The sequence below is a fragment of the Ambystoma mexicanum genome, chromosome 6q, assembly GCF_040938575.1.
Source record: "Ambystoma mexicanum isolate Mex_15411 chromosome 6q, UKY_AmexF1_1, whole genome shotgun sequence".
Classification (NCBI taxonomy): Eukaryota; Metazoa; Chordata; class Amphibia; order Caudata; family Ambystomatidae; genus Ambystoma; species Ambystoma mexicanum.
Genome location: NC_090937.1, coordinates 337,342,757 through 337,364,871, shown reverse-complemented (window position 1 = coordinate 337,364,871; position 22,115 = coordinate 337,342,757).

Sequence of the window (22,115 nt, the reverse complement as noted above, 5' to 3'; positions counted from 1 at the left end):
GTACGATGTCATGGAACTCACATGCATCATTGGTCATGCAAATCACACGCACACACTTCACCTCTGTCACATCCATGTGGCCTCGTACATCACAAACACAGTGGATACAAGGATGATTAGGCAGCATCAGTGAATCTGTACAGTGTCACAGACATGTGTCATGCATCCATGCCATTCAAAAGTCACAGACATGCAGGTCAAGCACACCGACCTCGACACCATACATGTACCTGGCATCAGCATCCATCCCTCACCCACACCCATGTCCACGAACATACACTTGCATGCTCACATGTGTCCAATCTGCATAGGCCTCCTCAGGTTGCATAGCGACACATACAACAACCATGTGATCCACAAATTACTGGTCGCACATGCATCGCCATGACAACACTGCACACATACATGCCTACAAGGCCCATTCCACATATACAGCATCACACAACCAGCACACTGCAACATGCACTGTCTCACACAGCAATGCCTGCACACTTACCGCTCAACTCCAGACGGGTCTCCCTCTCAAGGACCTGGGAGTGGAGCGCTGGGTGTATGCGTGCCAGGACCCTCATTTGGATCGAACTCATGTGGCCCCGGCCCCCCTCCACGAGGCGCCGGGCCTTTGAGAGGGTCCTGGACCTGCAGTCCTCCCAACGCTTCCTGACATGTCGGTTGTCGCGGACTGCCACTCCCTCCGCGTTGATGGCAGTCACGATGTCGTCCCAGATCCGAGTCCGTCCTTCATAGTTGGCGCGGCTACTTCCGAAGAGGGCATCATACTGCCCCAGGACTCGCTCCACCAGGACCCCAACCTCGGTGACACTGAAGCTGGGGCCCCTCTGCCTCTCTGGCTGGGGGTTGCCAGTGGTGCCAGATGTTTCAGTGCCCGACATGGCAACCCCAGAGGCAGGAGTGGGTGGGCAACTTGGTCCTGGGGCTGGGCTGTGGAGTGGTGTTCTTCCAGTCGGGAGTCTTCAGTTCCAGCAGGGGTGGACACAGCAACTGTACGCCTGCAGATGGCTGATGTGCAGGCACCAAATGGCAGGGCACGGTGGCAGCAGGCAGGCAGGCAGGCAGCAGCAGATGGCACGTGGGAGGCTGTTCGGGGCACTGGGGGGCAGTAACTCGGCCTTCTGGGCAGGAGCGTGGTCTTCCGTGTGTGAACGCGTGGCCAGCTTGATACGGAGTGAATTGGCACGTGAAAATCATGCACGTCTGCGTGGAATCCGAGGAAAGGCCCTCAGCGCGTAAGCACGTCAGCACGCGTACGCGATTTCATTGGTCCAAAGGGCCAGGCGCGTAAGCGCGCCTATGACGCACGGGTGTTTCCCAACCCACGTGAAAAAAATACATGTGCAGCGCGAGCGCGTCAGCACGCGTACGCGATTTCATTGGTCCAAAGGGCCAGGCGCGTAAGCGCACCTATGACGCACGGGTGTTTCCCAACCCACGTGAAAAAATACACGTGCCGCGCGAGCGCGTCAGCATGCGTACGCGATTTCATTGGTCCAAAGGGCCAGGCGCGTAAGCGCGCCTATGACGCACGGGTGTTTCCCAACCCACGTGAAAAAAATACATGTGCTGCGCGAGCGCGTCAGCACGCGTACGCGATTTCATTGGTCCAAAGGGCCAGGCGCGTAAGCGCGCCTATGACGCACGGGTGTTTCCCAACCCACGTGAAAAAAAATACACGTGCCGCGCGAGCGCGTCAGCACGCATACCCGATTTCATTGGTCCAAAGGCACACAGCGAGTAATCGCATATTCAACAGCGCGCGTGAAAAACGCCCGGTTACCATTTACATCTGAATACAATTACAATATTAATAACGTACATTTAACCTGGTAAACCTCGAGCATGTAGTCACACACGCTCGGCCACGACACGTGCAAAATTACAACAGGCAATACGGAAAGACGTACGCCTGCAGGAAGCAGGCGTACGTGACCCGGCACGTCTAAATATTCACGTGAAAACATCCTACAAGCTCAGTGCAAAGATGAACATACCGTTCCTAGCAGCAGTGGCTGTGGGTTACCAAAGGAGGAGGAAGAGGAGAGTCAGGGCCAGAATTTTCTCACCCAGAACCAGCCTATTCGGGATGCCTGATGACCAGGTGTATGGGAGGTACAGGTTTCCAGCACACATCATACTGGACCTGGTCAGTGAGTGGGAGGATGACCTCACATCACCCACCCTGTGCTCCCAAGCACTCAGCCCCCTGCAGAAGGTCCTGAATGTACTGCACTTCTTGGGCACTGGATCTTTTCAGCGGACAAGTGCCATAGTGGGTGGTGTGTCACAGGCCACGCAGTCACGCTGTCTACACCAGGTCTTGAACATCATCACTGCACGGCCATCAGTCCGCAGGCACATATATCTCCCCAGGACTCCTGCAGAAAGGCGGGCGTGCATCCAGGAATTCTATGGTGTGGCTCAATTCCCCAAAGTGCTTGGTGCAATTGACTGCACCCATGTGGCTCTACGTCCCCCCAGGGCAACAGAGCACATCTATAGAAACCGCAAGCACTGGCATTCCATCAACGTGCAAGTTGTATGCAATGCCAAGGGAATCATCACATCAGTATATGCCAACTATCCCGGGTCCACCCACGACAGCTTCATCTACAGAATGTCTACCCTAAGCCGGGACCTAGAGGCTGGCCGGCATGGAGATACATGGCTGCTTGGTGAGCATGAATGCCACTGCAAATGCATGCATGTCAGATACAGGGTCATGTCACAACACCACTAATGATACCCATCACCACCTCCGCAGGGGACAGTGCCTACCCTATCAGCCCCCACATGATGACCCCAATCCGGAACCCCACCACGCCACCCGAGGTAAGGTACAACACAGCCCACATTGCAACACGGGGCATAGTGGAGCGCACATTCGGAGTGCTGAATTCACGCTTTCGCTCCCTTGACTGTTCTGGCGGGCAGCTGTTATATGCTCCCCCACTAGTGTGCAGGATCATAGTGGCAGCATGTGTCCTGCACAACGTTGCAACACGCCGGGGCCTGCCCGTGGACATGGTGGTGCCCCCACATCCACAACCACATGCACGCCCGCTGCTCATGGGAGGGGAAAGGGCACGGGGGGAGGCAGCCCGTACGCAACTGGTGGCCAACTTCTTCACCTAGGAATCACAGTGCTGGCTAGTGCACACTGCTCTGGCACATACCATCTGACGATCAATGATGACACTACCTGACAATGTCACAAAATTTCTTGACAATAAACTGTCAGAAACACATCAGCCTGAGATTGTTAACATGGAAGTGTCACTATGTGTGCACCCCTACCTACACATACACCAGCAATGCATAACTATGAAAAGACACAGCTCCATTCATCAAATATGCATTGGCACAGGCGAATTGCTACATGACAACATTGCCATGTCACCCAATCCCTTCACAGTCCCGCCACAGAGGACACCATGTCATGGTATGTGAGAGCAAACAAACTGACCCTCACAACATGACACCGGTGTCACAAATTGCAGTGCCCCAAATGGAACATAGCCGCACTTGAACAGCTAACCGTGATGGAGGCACTACTACACACCTGTGTAAGAGTCATTTCAATCAAATTACACACCAACCCACCCTGAAGCCCACCAAAACAAGACACAATGCATGTAATCAATGGTAGTCTCAATACCTGATTGTGCTGGTATGTCCACACCGTCCAGATGTACAGTGATGGCGCCACGCAAAAGTGTCACTGCACATCTACCGACATGTAGTCTGACTCCAGAGAGTATGCCCGTGTGAAGAACTGTGTGAAATACCTGCAAAACATGAGTAACATATGTAAGTTGAGGCACATATCAAACCATGCATAGTTAGGTGCAACAACAATGTACACTATGAATGTCTACACAGTATTGACTATGGACTGCCCAACAGCTCATGGGAGTCCAATGTCACCGTGTAATTTGCTGTCACTTGGGCACACCCTTTGCAAGCCCATGGAAACGGAAGCAGGAGGGGTGTGGATGTCAGGTACCCAAGCATCGAAACCAAACTCAGGACAAGCCTGCATGTGCCCAGCCACAATACAGTGTATGCCCAGGTACCCACACAAGGCAACACACTTGAAAAAGAAAAATATGATAAGAAAAAATGGCCATGAAAGGGCCGGCGGGGAGGGGGGGGCCACCTATGAGGTCCGAGGACAGGATGCACGCCACAATCCACCTGTGTGGATCATGGGAAATAAAAACACCCCATAGGCTCGTGGCCCACACGGCTACTCTGTTGTGGGAGATGAGTCGCTATCGCTCTGGCCAGACCCTGCAGCTGACTCAGGAGGTGGGGGAGCTGCCTCAGAAGATGGTGTGACAATGGGAGGCACCCCACCAAAGCCCGAGTTTGCTCCTCCATGGCTGCAAGCAGGCGGGTCTGGAAGGTCTGGTTCTGGATTATAATCATGCGGAGGTCCCCATGCAGTAACTTTCGGGATGACCTGACCTCCGCACGAGTTGCCTGCATCTCGGCCGAGAGCGTCCGTGTCAGACGCTCCAGCTGCTCCTCTGTCCTTCTATGGGATGAAGCCTCAAGCTCCAACAGGGTCGACCTGAGGTGCTGGAATTCTTCCCTCAGGCCTTCCCTGTGGCGCTGGGACTCCATGGAAAGTGATTCCCGCAGAGTCGCCAGTCCCGCCCGCCTGTCCATGTTGGACGCCAACATGTCCTCCCTGTGTGCCTGGCAGATGGACTCTGTAGCCTGCTCCAGTCGCTCCATCAGCCTTTCTGGGGGGACAATGGAAGTGGCCACCCTATCCATGGCCTGTGCAATCATCTCGGATGATGCTGCCTGTTGGGTGGCCATACCGTAGATGGATTGCTCCCAAGCGGTATTGCCAGGTGGCATACGGCCACCACGTTGGCGGGCACCACACCTGCCTGGGGCAAGGCGGACTGCGCCTTGCTGTGCCGGCAAAGCCTCAGGCTGCAGGACTGCATTCCCTCTCTGATCTGCAGCCCCAGGAACAGGATCAGAGATTGTGTGGTGTGGCCCTGCATCCGTAACCACCGGAGGCTGAGCTGCCGACACTGACATCCCCATTGAGGGCAATAACCCGGCTGCAGGTGGGTCGGACAGAGGAGATTCTCTCCCAAGAACACTCACCTGCGACTGCACATAGGTGTCATCCTCCGAGTCTACACCTGAATACTGCTCGGGGGAGGAACCCCCAGAGACACCCCTCGACAGCACGACCTGCAGCACTTGTGGGTTTTCACCCACAAACACACCACGTCCCTCACTTGTGGAAGGTCAGCCCGGGTTGCCCTCCTGGGACGGCTCCACCACCACATCCCCAGCATCAACAAGTGCGTCGTCCCCTGCAAAGACATGAAAGAGAGAAATGGAAACAGGCATTAGCACCATGGCATACAACAAGGGCTGATGAACAACAGAGCCAGTAGTTCAATGACACATGTCCCACATGACTGGGAAACCTCCTATGCATTCACCATCACTGGGTCTGGAGGGGAGGCTCAGGGCACACAATGATGACACAGAGAATGGAGAGCAACGCCTGCTCCCCATGCTGCCTAGCACTGGCATCACACATTGGCCGGTGATTGCCATGTCAAATGCACATGCCATCACACACATGGCATGTGACATAGCCACCAAGTGAAGAGGGAGAGGAGGGCAACTAATTTGGATTTTGGCCACTCTGGTCCTGACATTGCTTCATCACATCAAGAAGTTAACATGTTGGACATGGATCTGCTAGTCCCAATTGGCCACGATGCACAGTGCCTTGTCAACATTAACAAAATGCAGTAAACAATGAGATTCCACCTCCCCATCACCTGTAATGGATTCATATAGCATTCGTGAAGCACCTGTACAGAAATGTATGAAGGTACAGCGGAGCACTGAGGGGTGGTGGGGCAGAAGGGGATGCCATTCAACAATCCTACTGGTGCTGGTGTCATTCATGTAACGCAAGTGCAGAGGTGGGTGGCACAATGAAGTGCAAGGGGAAGTTGCGGCTGGAAGTGCTGTACAAGGTAAGTAGGACTTAACGTCGAGGGCAGATGGTGGTAGGCGCAGACAAGTGCTGGGGGGGGTGGCCTATAGGGGTACAGAGACAGTCATGCAGTGCTGTGGGCTCGGAGGGGACAGGGGAGGTACACACTGCATCTGGCTCGGCAAGGTCCTTGCAGATTTCAATGTGTCCTGCAGAGTTGTCAGATGCCGCAGATATGTGCCCTTGGATTGGGGCTCTCATCTTGGTGAGAAGGGTGAGACGCTATTGCCTTTGGAGCAGGCGGCAGGCCAGTTTTCCAGAGGATGAGCATGATGCAGGCCATTTCCTCTCTGCCACCCGGCACCTGTGTTTTGGGTTCACAAGATCCGAGTCATGCCAGGAGTCAGCATTGGCATGGGGCTTCAGGCGGATTGTCATGACCATGGCAAAGACATCCAGTGTACCTGACATAGAGAGGAGCATGGAGTGGGCCCTGTCAGGATGGGAGTGAGCCTAAGGGGGAGCTGGATGGGGGGGAGATTTTGGCAGCATAAGCCTCGAATGACACACACTTCATGGGTTGGAATACCAAGAAGGTGTGTGACAGTGGTGAGGGTGGCTTTGCCTGTGGGGTGGTGAGGGTGAGGTGGGAGGAGAGGAGAAAGTGATCACTCCAGGAGAGAGGAGTGCAGAGAGGGATGGAGAGGGGAAGGTCAGATGAGATCAGAGCATCAAGAGTGTGCCCTGCAGAATGAGTAGGGACAGACGGGAGTTTAGAGGGTGATAGGGAGTTGCTAAGGTCACGGAAAAGTCACGTGGGGGGGACAACAAGCATGCAGGTGGATGCGTACATCACCAAGGAAGAGGATTTCAGTGTCTGGGGACATGAGTGAGGAGGAGAGGTGAGGCCACTCGGAAAGGAAGTAGTACATTTTACCAGTTTTCCGATACACAGTACGCACAGTTTGTGAATGTCGAGGTGAGATGGAGAGAGACGTCACACAAGCCATTCCAGAGGGGAGTAGGTCTACGTAGGAGTGACAGTGGCAGGAATACCCTCAGGGAAGGCAAGGGCACACCCCCCCCTGCACAGTAGTGCCGGGCCAAGGAGAGGATCTCCTGAACGTCAGGTAGGAGTGTGTCAAAGATGCAGACAGAGCTGGCCGTCAGACATGTTTCCATGAGACCAAGGATGTCAAGGTGCATTACCTCATGTAAGTGACATATATTGGAGGAATGCCTGATGCAGCGGCAGAGTAAGGAGTGTAAATGTGGAGGAGGTTGACAGCCTTGTAGGACTTACGGGGAGTGCTACAGATCAGAGGTGCAGCATGTGTAGGAGTTGGAGTGGGAGGCGGAGAAGGATCATGGGAGGGTGCAGGGAGGCAGTGCAGGATAGATGAGGAGAGAGGAGGGGGGACAGCAGGAGAGGAAAGGAAGTTGATGAGATGTGGGTAGCATTTGTCAAGGAGAATAAGGTTGGCCTGAGGGCCTTGGACTGAGATGCTCCCATTACCATACACATCAATTGTGGCCTCTGAGGATTGGAAGGAGGCCAAGAGTACACCCCAACGGGTCACACCATTGATGGTGGAAGAGGAGCAAGGAGAGAGGACTAGGACCATGTGAAGGGTCCATGGGACAGGCAAAGGCATGTATGAGCAGATGTCAGTGAGAGTTAACCTTGAGTAGGCTCAGATGTACTTGTCAGCAATAGGGTGGGTCGCATTGGAGGGCAGGGTGCCCTCATTTGACTGTTTGCAAGCAGGTGTCGTGAGTAGGGCACGATGGTCTGAACAGTAGAAGTCAGGGAAGATAGACCATGAAGAGCAGCATGGAGTGTGAGGGAATGGGGCTTGAAACCAGACGGAACAAGAGCACACAGTTAGGAGGTGGGTGTCAAGGCAAATTCCAGAGTATGACAGCATGTTGAGTGCCATGTATATACAGAGGACGCATTAGCATGTGGTATCATTGCATGTCAGGCATGTGACGATGGAACTTGAATGGCTGGGGGAAAGTGTAGGAATGGTATGTAAGACATAAGATGAATAGACAGGGGAGAATGAGCAACAATGTCGTGACAAAATGACAATTCAAGGGGAACTTCCATGGTGTAGGGCCATATGTGCACTGTTGGCAGTAGGGATAGTGCTGTGGGCACATGGTGTTGCACTGAACATACTGGATGAGGCACATGGGTGACACTATCAACTCTGCCACACACCCCCTTGACAGGCACCCAACATGAAGGCTTCGCACACACACCATGCACATGGATATAACACACATGCATGTGCACTCACCGGATGATGCCTCGTAATCAGGGAGATCTCCCACACCTTGGAGTTGTCCCTCGGTGACGTAGGATCCAGCTACGGACTCGTGTGGTGTGAGTTCTATTTCCTGTGCTGGGGACCCACCTCCAGTCACCAAGGTTGCGGCATGACTTGAGGCCAGCTTATCCTTTGCCCTGCGCTTAAGGTCATTCCAGCGCTTCTGGCAATCACTAGCTGTGCGCCTCACTACTCCAAGGGCACTTATTTTGTCAGCAATGGTCTGCCAGTGTGCCTGGCGTCTGGCATGTGTGGTCTTGGACCCTGCAACGATGACCATTTCCCTATCATGGTCTGACACATACTGAACAAGTGCATTCAGTTCGGCGTCTGTGAAGCTGGGCTTCCTTGATGGGCCGGACTGTGCAGCCGTGCCTGGGGCATCAGCCTGTGCCGGATGTGCACTCTTCCTCTTCCGCTTGGAAGGGGGTGGGGATCCAGAGTGTCCTACGCCGCTGTGGACACTAGGGGCAGGAGCCGTGGTGGACTCAGTACTGGGTGTGTGGGATTGCACACTCAGCATGGGAGTAGGTGCAGGCATTGGGGGTAGAGGGATAGGGTCAGGCCTGATCTGAGGTGCATGAACTAGGACCGACACAGTCTTGGCAGGGTGTATGAGAGGTGGGGTGGATGGAGCCACACCCTGCCCACGGGGGGCAGCAGATGACCTATCTGGCATAGATGCGCGTGTCCTGATGACACCAATGTGCACCGGTGCACGTGCAGTGGACCTGCTGACCTGGATGTCAGCGATGGAGTCACCCTCGGACAGGTCTGGTGCCACAATGGGCTGGTCCAACAAGGGCTGATCAGGGTTGGTATCAGCCACATGACCCTCAACCTGGGGGGGGGAGGGGGGGGCATGGGTGGCCCTGACTGGTCCTCCAGACTGGGGGGGACAGGGGCACCCTGCAAGTCACAACCACGTCCCCTAGTGGATCCTCCACGGCCACCACGTGTGGCTCGGCCACCTTTGCCACCCTTACGGCTTGCACGCCTCCCAACCATGGCACTGATGTTATTGTGCATATGGGAGTGGGTGTGCACAATTGTCCTGGGCAATTGGGTGTCAAAGGGGTTGGGTACCAGATGGTATTTGTACCCTAGTGCAGTGGCAAGGCTATATGACACCCCTGGGGAAAGATGACGGGTCACGCAACGCACAGGCACCCCAAAAAAGTTAAGGAACGTGCACGATACCCCTCCTAGACCACGTGTGCATATAAAAAACCCTGCACTACGCTGTGGCATCCAGTAACACAAGAATGAACGTATGCGTGTCACACGCAGCCTAGATTGACCTCTGAAGAGGTACGTGACACACGGGGCAAGCACAGATGATAGATGCGTGCGCAACTCACCGTCTGCCAGGGAGAAATGCGTCAAAAAGACGCGCGTGTGCGCGTTGGCAACACCCCCGCCAAAAGAAGAATGGGAAGCTGTCTGAGGAGACAGGACAACAGTAGAAGGGAACGCTGTGTGAGGAAACAGGCCCAGGAAAAAGAGCAGAAGAGAAAAAGCTGTCAGAGGTAACAGGGAGTACGACCTTTGAACGCCGTGAAGTAAATCGCGTGTCAACTGACAAGAAGTACAGAATACACCAACTCGCTCTCCACGAAAAGCACGTACAAGGAAATGGCGTTCTACATGTACCTTTTATGCAGGCCCACAGGTCCTGCGTCACTTCCGCGTGTAGGCGCTGAAGGGCCAGCCTCCAATCACACGCATTGACACTGGCTTGTGTTTCTTTCACGCGGGATGGGAAACGGCCGTGCGTTATAGACGTGCTTACGCGCCTGGCCCTTTGGACCAATCACGCGGGTTGGGAAACGGTCGTGCGTTATAGACGCGCTTACGCGCTTGGCCCTTTGGACCAATGAAATCGCGTACGCGTGCTGACGTGCTTACGCGGCCTTTCCTCGGATTCCACGCAGACGTGCATGATTTTCACGTGCCAATTCACTCCGTATCAAGCTGGCCACGCGTTCACACACGGAAGACCACGCTCCTGCCCCGAAGGCCGGAATCCTGCCCCCCAGAGCCCCGAGCACGCTCCCACCTGCCATCTGCTGCTGCCTGACTGCCTGCTGCCCACGTGCCCTGCTGTTTGCTGCCTGCACATCAGCCAGGGGTGCAGTTGCTGTGACCACCCCTGCTGGAACCAAAGACTCCCGACAGCCGTACCATCGCTCCACAGCCCAGCCCCAGGACCCAGTTGCCCACCCACTCCTGCCTCTGGGGTTGCCATGTCAGGGAGCACAACATCTGGCACGACTGGCAACCCCCGGCCAGGGAGGCAGAGGGGCACCAGCTTCAGTGCCACCGAAGTTGGTGTCCTGGTGGAGCGAGTCCTGGGGCAGTATGATGCCCTCTACGGACGGATGCGCCTCGACAAGGAAGGACGGACCAGGATCTGGACGGACATTGTGACTGCCATCAACGCAGAGGGGGTGGCAGTCCGAGAATTCCATCAAGTCAAGAAGCGCTGGGAGGACTACAGGTCCAGGACCCTGAACAAGGCCCGGCGCCTCGTGAAGGCAGTGGATGCCAAGGGGCGGAGGGGCCACTTGTCGCAAGATGAACTTCGGGTCCTGGAACACATATCCCCAGCGCTCCATGTCCAGGTCCTTGGGAGGCAGACCCATCTGGAGTCGAGCGGTGAGTGTACATGTATACTGATTGTAGCTGTGTGTGTGGTGGTGTGCCAGGAGTGTGCATGTTGCACATGTCTTTGTGTGGCCATGTATAAATGTGTGTGTGCAGGGCTGTGAGACAAGCACATGTGTGCCTGTGATGTGTGAGACAAGGATGGTGCATGTGTGTGTGTGTGTGCTTGCAGTGCAAATGCTTGTGTGTGGGCACATGTGTTTGACTGTGCATGTGAGTTGGCATGCTTGTGGTGTGACACATGGATGTTGATTCCAGGTGCATTAGTCTGAAGCGTGTGCGTGTGTGTAGTTGTGAAGGGTGCAACAGTGTTGCTACATGGATGCAGGTGACACTGTCATGTTGGAGAGTGAATTGCAAATGTGACATGGATGTTCATCTCATGACTGACAGTTTGCGGAGTGGTACACATGCTTGGATGTGTGCTTTGCATGTGTGCATGTGTATTTGAGTCCGTGTGTATCATGTGATGTGTGGCTCACCTTTGTCTGCTCATGCTGCTGTATGTGAATGTATGTAGCGGGCTGTAGCAATATGGCTGTTGAATGACTCATGTGTGTGCGTTGAGGAGACATGTGTGTTGGGGATTGTGATGCCAGGTCTGGAGTATGACAATGCCACTCTTTTACAACTGTTATGTGTGTGAGTCAATTGTACAGTGTCCTGATGCCTGTCTCCTGTCTCTCCCTGCCTGCAGCGTCATCTGATGTGGAGGGCGGAGAAGGTGCTGTGGAGCACAGCGGCAGGGATGCCACCGCCAGCCGGAGACGCAAGGCCCGGCTCCCCTCCCCTGTTGTCATCGCGTCGGGGAGTGAGGAGTCCGGTGCTGTGTCCCAGGTCGCAGCTGCCGAGGGGAGGTCCAAGAGGCGCAGGAGGAAGTTGTGTAACGCTCACCTGATTCTCGCAGAGGCGCCGGTCTTGACTGGGCGACTACCGTATCTTCAAAGGTGATGTGTAGCACCCGGTTGGCTCTTTGGGCTGGACCTCTGTGCACTGTATGCCTGACGTGTAGAGTAAGATGTCTGCAGATAGAAAATATGGGGTTAATGAACTGGGGTTATTGGGGTGTCCCTATCTCTTTCCTCTTCTCCTCTCCTGTAGACCCCCAAAGGTTAACGCTCTCACCTTAGGTAAGTGAATGCCGAGCTCTCCATCTGCCTCGGGGCAGGGTGCTGTAACCAGTTTCTTCACTGGATAGGTAGCGCAGGCCTCTTGACTTCAGAGGACTGCTGTCCGTCGTTTACTGCACGAACGGTAAGTTTCGAGTCATTCAAATGTCTTTAAAGTCTTTAGTAATGATGTCTCTTGTTTTGCAGGGTTCCGGCGATGGCGGATGACGGGCTGAAGTGAGTTGAAGATGGAGCCCGTGTGATGAATAGAAGCGCCTGGAAGCACGTAAGTAAGCGCTTGTTGCCTGCTTCACTATGCGCTCTAACTGTCTTTTTATTTTGCAGGTACGAGTTCGAAGCGGCTGCAGGGTGCCGGAATACCCACTGGATTAGATGTGGAAAGGAGTAATGGCACGTGAGTATTAAAGTTCCCCAATGTCTTTAAACGCACCTTGTTTTGTCTTTCAGATGCGGGATGCAGCGCCGAAGGCCTCCGGAGCGTGCGAAAAGTTGGTAAACTTTTGTCTTTCAGATGCCGGAATGCTAACCTGTTCTTTCTTGTCTTTATAGGTGTTGCTGAAGACTGGATTCAGGATGGTAAGCCTTTGCCTTTCAGATGCCGGAATGCTAACCTGTTCTTTCTTGTCTTTATAGGTGTTGCTGAAGACTGGATTCAGGATGGTAAGCCTTTTTCCTTAGGCCCAGGACCGGATGCAGAAGACACGATGAGCGTTCTGCTGCAGAGGTTGCAGAATAACGCAAAGCAAGATTCATCCACCGGGTGTGGTTTAAATAGCCTCCTGTAGTGCTTAGGTGTCTCCTTCCACAGCCACGCCTAAGTAAGAAAAGAGTTCCTGGTAAGAAAAGAGTTCCTGCCTTCCAGAAGAGTTCCAGTGTTCTGAATCTAGGGAGTGGCTCCAGCCCCACCCAACAGGAAAAGTAGTTCCAAACAGAAGAGGATCAGAGGCTCAACTGGCAGGCAAGTAAGCAGCATGGTCTGCTGAAGGTAAGTCCACCCAAGCATTATGAGCCCGGCGCTTCCAGCGCTGGGACTGGGCATATTTATGAGCCTGGTGCCACTGGCGCCAGGACTGGGTCCAAAAGCTCCCAATTGGGACTGGTTGGCACTCGGAACCTGGGTTATGGATCTGCTTCCAAGGGAGTTGGGAAAACCCTGACCTTTTGGAAGCAGAGATCATGACAGTACCCCCCCTCAAGGCCCCTCCCAAACCGGGCTTCTCCGGGGGTTTTGGCTTGTCAGGAAACGTTCGGTGAAATCTTTTGATTAGGCGAGGAGCGTGGACATATTCAGCAGGTTCCCAGGATCTCTCTTGGGGGCCGTAGCCTTTCCAGTCAATTAGGTAGAATAGTTTAGATTTGGAGATCTTGGAGTCCAGAATGCTTTTGACTTCAAACTCGAGTTCTCCATCCACTAGGATAGGTTTTGGAGATTTGGTTAGTCGGGTTTGAGGTTGCACGGGTTTTAATAGAGAGACTTGGAAGACCGGATGTATCTTCATGTGCGGGGGCAAGTCCAACTTGACCGCTACTGGGTTTACTATGGTAGTGATGGAATAGGGACCAAGGTATCTTGGGTTGAATGTGCGTGGCCCCTTTAGAGATAGATATTTGGTGGATAACCAGACTTGATCCCCTACTTGATAGTGAGGGGCTTCCTTCCGATGTTGATCTGCTCCTTTCTTGTATTGTTCTTTAGCCCTTTGAAGGTGAGAAACAGCTTCCTTAAAGGCTTGGGTGATTGTAGAATGCAGGTAGTCTACTGCTGGTGTTTCAAGATCTTGGAGGGGATCCAACTCCGAGGTTCGAGGGTGACTGCCGTACAAAAGAAAAAACGGGGTTTTCCCAGTTCCCGAATGGACAGAGTTATTGTAGGCATACTCGGCTATCCAAAGGATATCTTTCCAAGTTTTTTCAGTTTGTTGCAGCATGCAGCGTAAATACTGTTCCAGAGTTTGATTGGTCCTCTCGGTTTGTCCGTCGGTCTGAGGGTGGTGACTGGTCGATAGTCTCACATCAATTTGAGCAGACCGACAGCAACTTCGCCAAAAATGAGAAATAAATTGACTACCTCGATCCGAAATTAGAACCGAAGGAAAACCGTGCAGTCGGACGATGTTTTCGAGAAATTCTCGGGCCAGAGTTGCTGCTGTTGGCAAGCCTTTGAGCGGAATGAAATGCGCCATCTTGGAGAATAAGTCCACGATTACTAGAATCGTATTGTATCCGGAGCATGGAGGTAGATCGGTGATGAAGTCCATAGAAAGCGTATGCCAAGGGCGAGGTGGGATGTCAATAGGGCGTAAGAGGCCTGTTGGTCTTTCCTTTTGACTCTTGTTTTGGGCGCATACTCCACAGGACATTATAAAGTCTCTGATATCTTTTTTCCAAGACGGCCACCAGAAGTAGCGCTTGATCTTTTCTGAGGTCTTGGCTATACCGGGATGACCTTCCATTAAAGAGTCGTGATAACAAGAGATGACTTTTTTCTGTAAATCTGTGCTGGGTAGGTATAATCGTTCTTGGAAATACAATAAGTTGTCCTTTACTGCAAAGTCCTTTCCCTGCAGATGCCAATTCTGTATGTCTGCTGGAGTTACAAGTTGCCTGGCTTTATCCTTAACTTCCTCTATGGATTCTGTGGCGATTACACCCAGAATTCTTTGTTCGGGAATGATTGGTACAGGTTTAGGGTTGACCAAGTGTTCTTCCACTCCCATCCGAGAAAGGGCATCGGCTTTACCGTTCTTTGTACCAGGTCGATAGGTAATTATGAAGTCAAACTCGGCAAAGAATAATGCCCAACGGAGTTGTCTAGAGGATTGGGCTTTTGCGGTCTTCAAATATTGCAGGTTTCGGTGATCCGTAATCACAGTAACGGTGTGTCGGGCCCCCAGCAGATAATGCCGCCAAGCCTTAAAGGCAGACTTGATAGCCAGAAGTTCCTTGTCAGTAATCGTGTAATTGATTTCAGGAGGCGAGAATTTGCGGGACCAAAATGCCACGGGATGCAACTGATTGGTTACCGGGTCCTTTTGTGATAGAACTGCCCCCATGGCAAGGCTTGAAGCATCAGTTTCCACGATGTAGGGGAGTTCGGGGCGAGGGTGTTTTAAGATTGGTGCAGAGATAAATTTAGTCTTTAAATCCTGGAAAGCTTGTTCCGCCTCGGTAGACCATTCAAAACGTTTGTTTTTCTTTAACAAGGCAGTGATGGGCTGGACTATTCGAGAGAATTCGGGGATAAACCTGCGGTAAAAGTTAGCGAAGCCTAACATGCTTTGCACACCTTTTACGGAGGATGGTGATGGCCATTTGAGAACTGCATCGACCTTCTTTGAATCCATACGCACTCCGCCAGGTGATAATATGAATCCCAAGAATTCAACTTCAGTCACGTTGAAAACACATTTTTCCAACTTAGCGAAAAGTTTGTGTTGACGCAATCTTTCGAGGACCATTTTCACGTGTTTCCGATGTTCAGATTCCGATGAAGAATAAACGAGGATGTCGTCAATGTAAACAACAACACATACATCTATGAGCTCTCTGAGGACATCGTTCATAAAATATTGAAAGGCGGACGGGGCATTGCAAAGTCCGAAGGGCATGACCTGATATTCAAATAGCCCATACTTGGTGCGGAAGGCCGTCTTCCATTCATCGCCCTCTTTTACTCGTACCAAGTGGTAAGCTCCTCTAAGATCCAGCTTTGTATATATGCATGCTTTTCTGACTTGGTCCAGGAGTTCAGGGATCAAAGGTAACGGATATCTATTCTTAACGGTGATCTGGTTCAGGGAGCGATAATCGATACAAGTTCTAAGGTCTCCTTCCTTTTTTGGAACGAAGAACAAAGCTGAAGAAGCAGGGGACTTGGAAGGACGAATAAACCCATTTGCCAGGTATTGATCCAGGTATTGTCGAAGGTGAAGGTTCTCAGGCTCGGTGAGGGCATAAATTCTACTACAAGGAGGAGTAGATCCAGGTATCAGGTCTATCTGGCAGTCATAAGACCTATGAGGAGGTAGAGAGTTAGCCTGATCCTTCCGGAAAACATCTTGGTATTCTAGGTATTCAGGAGGTAACTGGGGAGTCTCTGAAGAAATTGCGGCCAGTGCAACACCAGGTGGAGGGTGACAAGTAGAGACACATTCTGGAAACTGGACCGTTCTTGCTCGCCAATCGATCAGAGGATTGTGTTTCTCTAACCAAGGTATTCCTAGAATAATCTGAAACTGAGGGGCCTTGATCACATCGAACACAATCTTCTCATGGTGTCCATCTTGACTTACTAGCGTCACCTCTTGAGTGGTATGCGTTACTGGCCCGGAGGCTATCTCCGTACCATCCACCGTAGTAATGACGTCCTTTACAGCCTTGGGACAAAGAGTTAGATTCATCCTCAAAACCATTTCATGATCCACATAATTGCCGATGGCACCGCTGTCGACATAAGCTTCAATTGCATGTAATCGATCCGGATTATCAGGGCTAATGAGGACCATAGGTATCACGAAATGCGAGGTCACGGAACTGGTTTTCACGCTCGGCAAGAGGACCTCTATTCTTGTCGGGCGAGGTCGTTTCCCTGCTCAGAGTTTGTAACTTTGGTAACTGCAGCTCCTACTGCCTTCTTGGCAGGTTTCACCGGACGGTCTCGAAGAAAGTGCCCTGAGTTTCCGCAATATAGGCATAATTGCAACTGTTTCCTCCTTTCCCGCTCCCTTTGTGTTAGAGGACCTTTCAGACCCCCTATTTGCATGGGTTCCCCGGAGTCTACTCCTTTGGAAGGAGTTGGCGGTTTGGAAAATACTCGAGCATCAAACTTGGAACGATCGGCCTTCCTGTTCTGCAGCCTGTGATCTATTTGAACGACCAAGTCTATATAATCTGAACAGTCTTGTGGGGGATTCACTACTTGGGCTAAAACGTCTTTGAGCTCTCCACGTAGACCTCTATAAAACAGCGTAATCCTTTTGTCCTCAGGCCATTGAGTTTCCACTATTAGTCTATTGAAAGATGCAATATAAGCCAAAAGGTCTTGATTACCCTGTCGCAACGAAAGAAGCTCATTGTCCAAGGCCTGCCCCTGTGAATGTCTTGCGAACAGTTTTTCCATACTAAGCTGAAAGGCTTGAAAATCATGGAGAACCGGATCATCTTGATTAACTAGAGGGATCGACCAGTCTGCCGCATTGCCACTAAGGTACGAAAGTACAAAAGCTACTTTTGCTTGATCAGTTGGAAAGGCTGCTGGCCGGCATAAGAAGTGCAACCGGCACTGATTGATAAATACTGCAAACCTCTTTGGGTCACCAGAAAATCGTTCGGGCGGAGCCAGAGGTACATTCCCAGGTAGGTTGATCTGCACTGGATTCATAGAGGATGTTGAAGGAAGATTTGCCCCTGATGCGGGTAACGGGGTCTGTCCGGCTTGTGACTGTAGCACTTGTCTAGCAAGACTGTCTGTTCTCTCCTTGGAAATAATTAGTTCCCTTCTTAGAGCATTCGTTTCCTGACGAGCTGCATGCACTTCTGCCCTTAGTTCCCCAAGTAACCGGGCTAGGGGGTCAGTATCCGAGGTTTCCATAGCGCCTGGGCGAGAGTTTTGCGGTAGGCTTTGCGTTCTGTAACGCTCACCTGATTCTCGCAGAGGCGCCGGTCTTGACTGGGCGACTACCGTATCTTCAAAGGTGATGTGTAGCACCCGGTTGGCTCTTTGGGCTGGACCTCTGTGCACTGTATGCCTGACGTGTAGAGTAAGATGTCTGCAGATAGAAAATATGGGGTTAATGAACTGGGGTTATTGGGGTGTCCCTATCTCTTTCCTCTTCTCCTCTCCTGTAGACCCCCAAAGGTTAACGCTCTCACCTTAGGTAAGTGAATGCCGAGCTCTCCATCTGCCTCGGGGCAGGGTGCTGTAACCAGTTTCTTCACTGGATAGATAGCGCAGGCCTCTTGACTTCAGAGGACTGCTGTCCGTCGTTTACTGCACGAACGGTAAGTTTCGAGTCATTCAAATGTCTTTAAAGTCTTTAGTAATGATGTCTCTTGTTTTGCAGGGTTCCGGCGATGGCTGATGACGGGCTGAAGTGAGTTGAAGATGGAGCCCGTGTGATGAATAGAAGCGCCTGGAAGCACGTAAGTAAGCGCTTGTTGCCTGCTTCACTATGCGCTCTAACTGTCTTTTTATTTTGCAGGTACGAGTTCGGAGCGGCTGCAGGGTGCCGGAATACCCACTGGATTAGATGTGGAAAGGAGTAATGGCACGTGAGTATTAAAGTTCCCCAATGTCTTTAAACGCACCTTGTTTTGTCTTTCAGATGCGGGATGCAGCGCCGAAGGCCTCCGGAGCGTGCGAAGAGTTGGTAAACTTTTGTCTTTCAGATGCCGGAATGCTAACCTGTTCTTTCTTGTCTTTATAGGTGTTGCTGAAGACTGGATTCAGGATGGTAAGCCTTTGCCTTTCAGATGCCGGAATGCTAACCTGTTCTTTCTTGTCTTTATAGGTGTTGCTGAAGACTGGATTCAGGATGGTAAGCCTTTTTCCTTAGGCCCAGGACCGGATGCAGAAGACACGATGAGCGTTCTGCTGCAGAGGTTGCAGAATAACGCAAAGCAAGATTCATCCACCGGGTGTGGTTTAAATAGCCTCCTGTAGTGCTTAGGTGTCTCCTTCCACAGCCACGCCTAAGTAAGAAAAGAGTTCCTGGTAAGAAAAGAGTTCCTGCCTTCCAGAAGAGTTCCAGTGTTCTGAATCTAGGGAGTGGCTCCAGCCCCACCCAACAGGAAAAGTAGTTCCAAACAGAAGAGGATCAGAGGCTCAACTGGCAGGCAAGTAAGCAGCATGGTCTGCTGAAGGTAAGTCCACCCAAGCATTATGAGCCCGGCGCTTCCAGCGCTGGGACTGGGCATATTTATGAGCCTGGTGCCACTGGCGCCAGGACTGGGTCCAAAAGGTCCCAATTGGGACTGGTTGGCACTCGGAACCTGGGTTATGGATCTGCTTCCAAGGGAGTTGGGAAAACCCTGACCTTTTGGAAGCAGAGATCATGACAGTTGGACTCCTCGGCAGCAGAAGGGGCAGCTGAGACCCCACAGGGTTCCGCGGCGGAAGATGGCAGGGAGTCATCCAGGTTGGTGGTGGGTTTGGTGGAGGAGGAGGCCGTGCAAGGGACTGAGATGGGGTCTGGAGGTGGGCATTCCACTGGTGCTAGTGGTGCAGCACAGGGGCAGGGACAGGAGGTAGCACAGGCCGCCGCGGAGGTGCCTGTGTGTAATCCTGTCCCCGGTCCTGTGTCTGCATCATCTTGCACCAGCAGGGTTGCCCACGTCCGGACCCATTCTCAGGGAGACCAGGCTGTGTTCCTCCATACAATGGGCCTTGTTCCGACCCCCTCCTCACCTGAACCCCCTATGCGCCAGGCGTCCTCCGTGCCATCTTCCTACCCACCTATCACCTGGGTGCCCTGTGGAGCTGCCTCTGACGATGGGGCCAGGCTGGTGGAGGACACATCCCTGCCCCAGTCGGGAGTCGTGAGTCCAGCAGGGGTGGCCACCGCAACAACAGCACCCCAAACAATGGAGGATGTGCAGGCAGCAGGTGTCAGGGCACCGGCACCAGCACGTCAGCAGCAGGAGGAAGAAGGTGGGAGCCTTGATGGCTCGGGGCCATCACCATCAGAGGGGCAGGCATCAGCCGGAGGGCAGGAGGACCCTGGACGTCAAGTGGCTTCCGTGTGGCAGCGGTTGGGCCATGCCATAGATGCGGAGCGGCGGCGGGCGGAAGAGGCGCGGCTCGCTATGGTCAGGGCGGAGAACTCCATGCGGAGGGCCCTGAGGCGGGCCGAGTGCCTCGAGGCCATCCGCTGGGAGTTGGAGGTGGGTACATCGGCGTCCCTGCGGACCCTCGGGGCTGTGGAACGGGGCCGCCTCCGGGACATCGAGCGGGAGTTCGATGATGCCCTGGCCCGGAACAACAATCAGTGAGCCGCAGGACTTGCCCGCCGCCTTTGTATATAGTTCTGTAGTTTAGTTGTAGTTAGGTTTCCTTTGTTTTAATGTTATTATTTGGTTGCCAAAGGACAATGCACCACATTTTTGTATACAGACATTTTCTTACTTAGTGTAAATAGTTAGGTTTCATTTATTAGGGCTCATGGACCCGGATCATCATGTTGATAGTTTGAGGGATGTTAATATTTGTTTTAATTTTTCACATGAGGCAATGTGTTTCTTCTTTCATTTGTATTTGGATTTAATTTTGGACTTTGACTTTGGACCCCTATTTTACTTTATTTTTGTTAATTAGTGTTCCTGATTTTTTTGGTTGTACTTTTTTATTATTTAGTTTGCATTGCATGTTTATTGTTATTTTTTATTTTTACCATCCTTGTTTATTTTTAATACATTTTCATTTGATCCTTCAATGTGTTGTATCATCTCATTGCTTTCATGCATGACATGTGGGGTGTTTGGACATTCACTTGCAACATCTGTGTGTGACAGACATGTGTTCATTCATATGATTTACATTGGGTGTGTCACATGTCATTGTGTTTGATATGTGGGTGGATGGGATAGTTGTTTGGGAATTCTTGCAGGGCAGACTGTCCATTACGGTCATGATTGTGTGGGGTTGTGACCCAGGTGAAGGTGGACATGGATGGTACATGGGTGGGGGCCTTCTGGTAGGTGCCCCTGACTGCGGGGGGGTGGGGGTGGTGGTAGACATGGGTGGGGGCCTTCTGGCAGGTGCCCCTGACTGTGGGGGGGGTGGGGGTGGTGGTAGACATGGGTGGGGGCCTGCTGGAAGGTGCCCCTGACTGCTGGGGGGGTGGGGGTGGTGGGAGGCATGGGTGGGGGCCTGGTGGAGGCTGCCCCTGCACTGCTGGGGGGTGGGGGTGGTGGGTGACATGAGTGGGGGCCTGGTGGAGGGTGCCCCTGGTGGCGGGGGGGTGGGGGTGATAGGGGACATGAGTGGGGGCCTGGTGGAGGCTGCCCCTGGTGGCGGGAGGGTGGGGGTGGTGGGAGACATGAGTGGGGGCCTGGTGGAGGCTGCCCCTGGTGGCGGGGGGGTGGGGGTGGTGGGGGGCATGGGTGGGGGCCTGGTGGAGGCTGCCCCTGGTGGCGGGGGGGTGGGGGTGGTGGGAGACATGAGTGGGGGCCTGGTGGAGGGTGCCCCTGCACTGCTGGGGGGTGGGGGTGCAGGGGGACATGAGTGGGGGCCTGGTGGAGGGTGCCCCTGGTGGCGGGGGGGTGGGGGTGGTGGGTGACATGAGTGGGGGCCTGGTGGAGGGTGCCCCTGGTGGCGGGGGGGTGGGGGTGGTGGGAGACATGAGTGGGGGCCTGGTGGAGGGTGCACATGGTGACTGGGGGGGTGGGGGTGGTGGGTGACATGAGTGGGGGCCTGGTGGAGGGTGCCCCTGCACTGCTGGGGGGTGGGGGTGCAGGGGGACATGAGTGGGGGCCTGGTGGAGGTTGACCCTGCACTGCTGGGGGGTGGGGGTGGTGGGAGACATGAGTGGGGGCCTGGTGGAGGCTGCCCCTGGTGGCGGGGGGGTGGGGGTGGTGGGGGGCATGGGTGGGGGCCTGGTGGAGGCTGCCCCTGGTGGCGGGGGGGTGGGGGTGGTGGGAGACATGAGTGGGGGCCTGGTGGAGGGTGCCCCTGCACTGCTGGGGGGTGGGGGTGCAGGGGGGCATGGGTGGGGGCCTGGTGGAGGCTGCCCCTGGTGGCGGGGGGGTGGGGGTGGTGGGAGACATGAGTGGGGGCCTGGTGGAGGGTGCCCCTGCACTGCTGGGGGGTGGGGGTGTAGGGGGACATGAGTGGGGGCCTGGTGGAGGGTGCCACTGGTGGCGGGGGGGTGGGGGTGGTGGGTGACATGAGTGGGGGCCTGGTGGAGGGTGCCCCTGGTGGCGGGGGGGTGGGGGTGGTGGGAGACATGAGTGGGGGCCGGATGTAGGGTGCACATGGTGACTGGG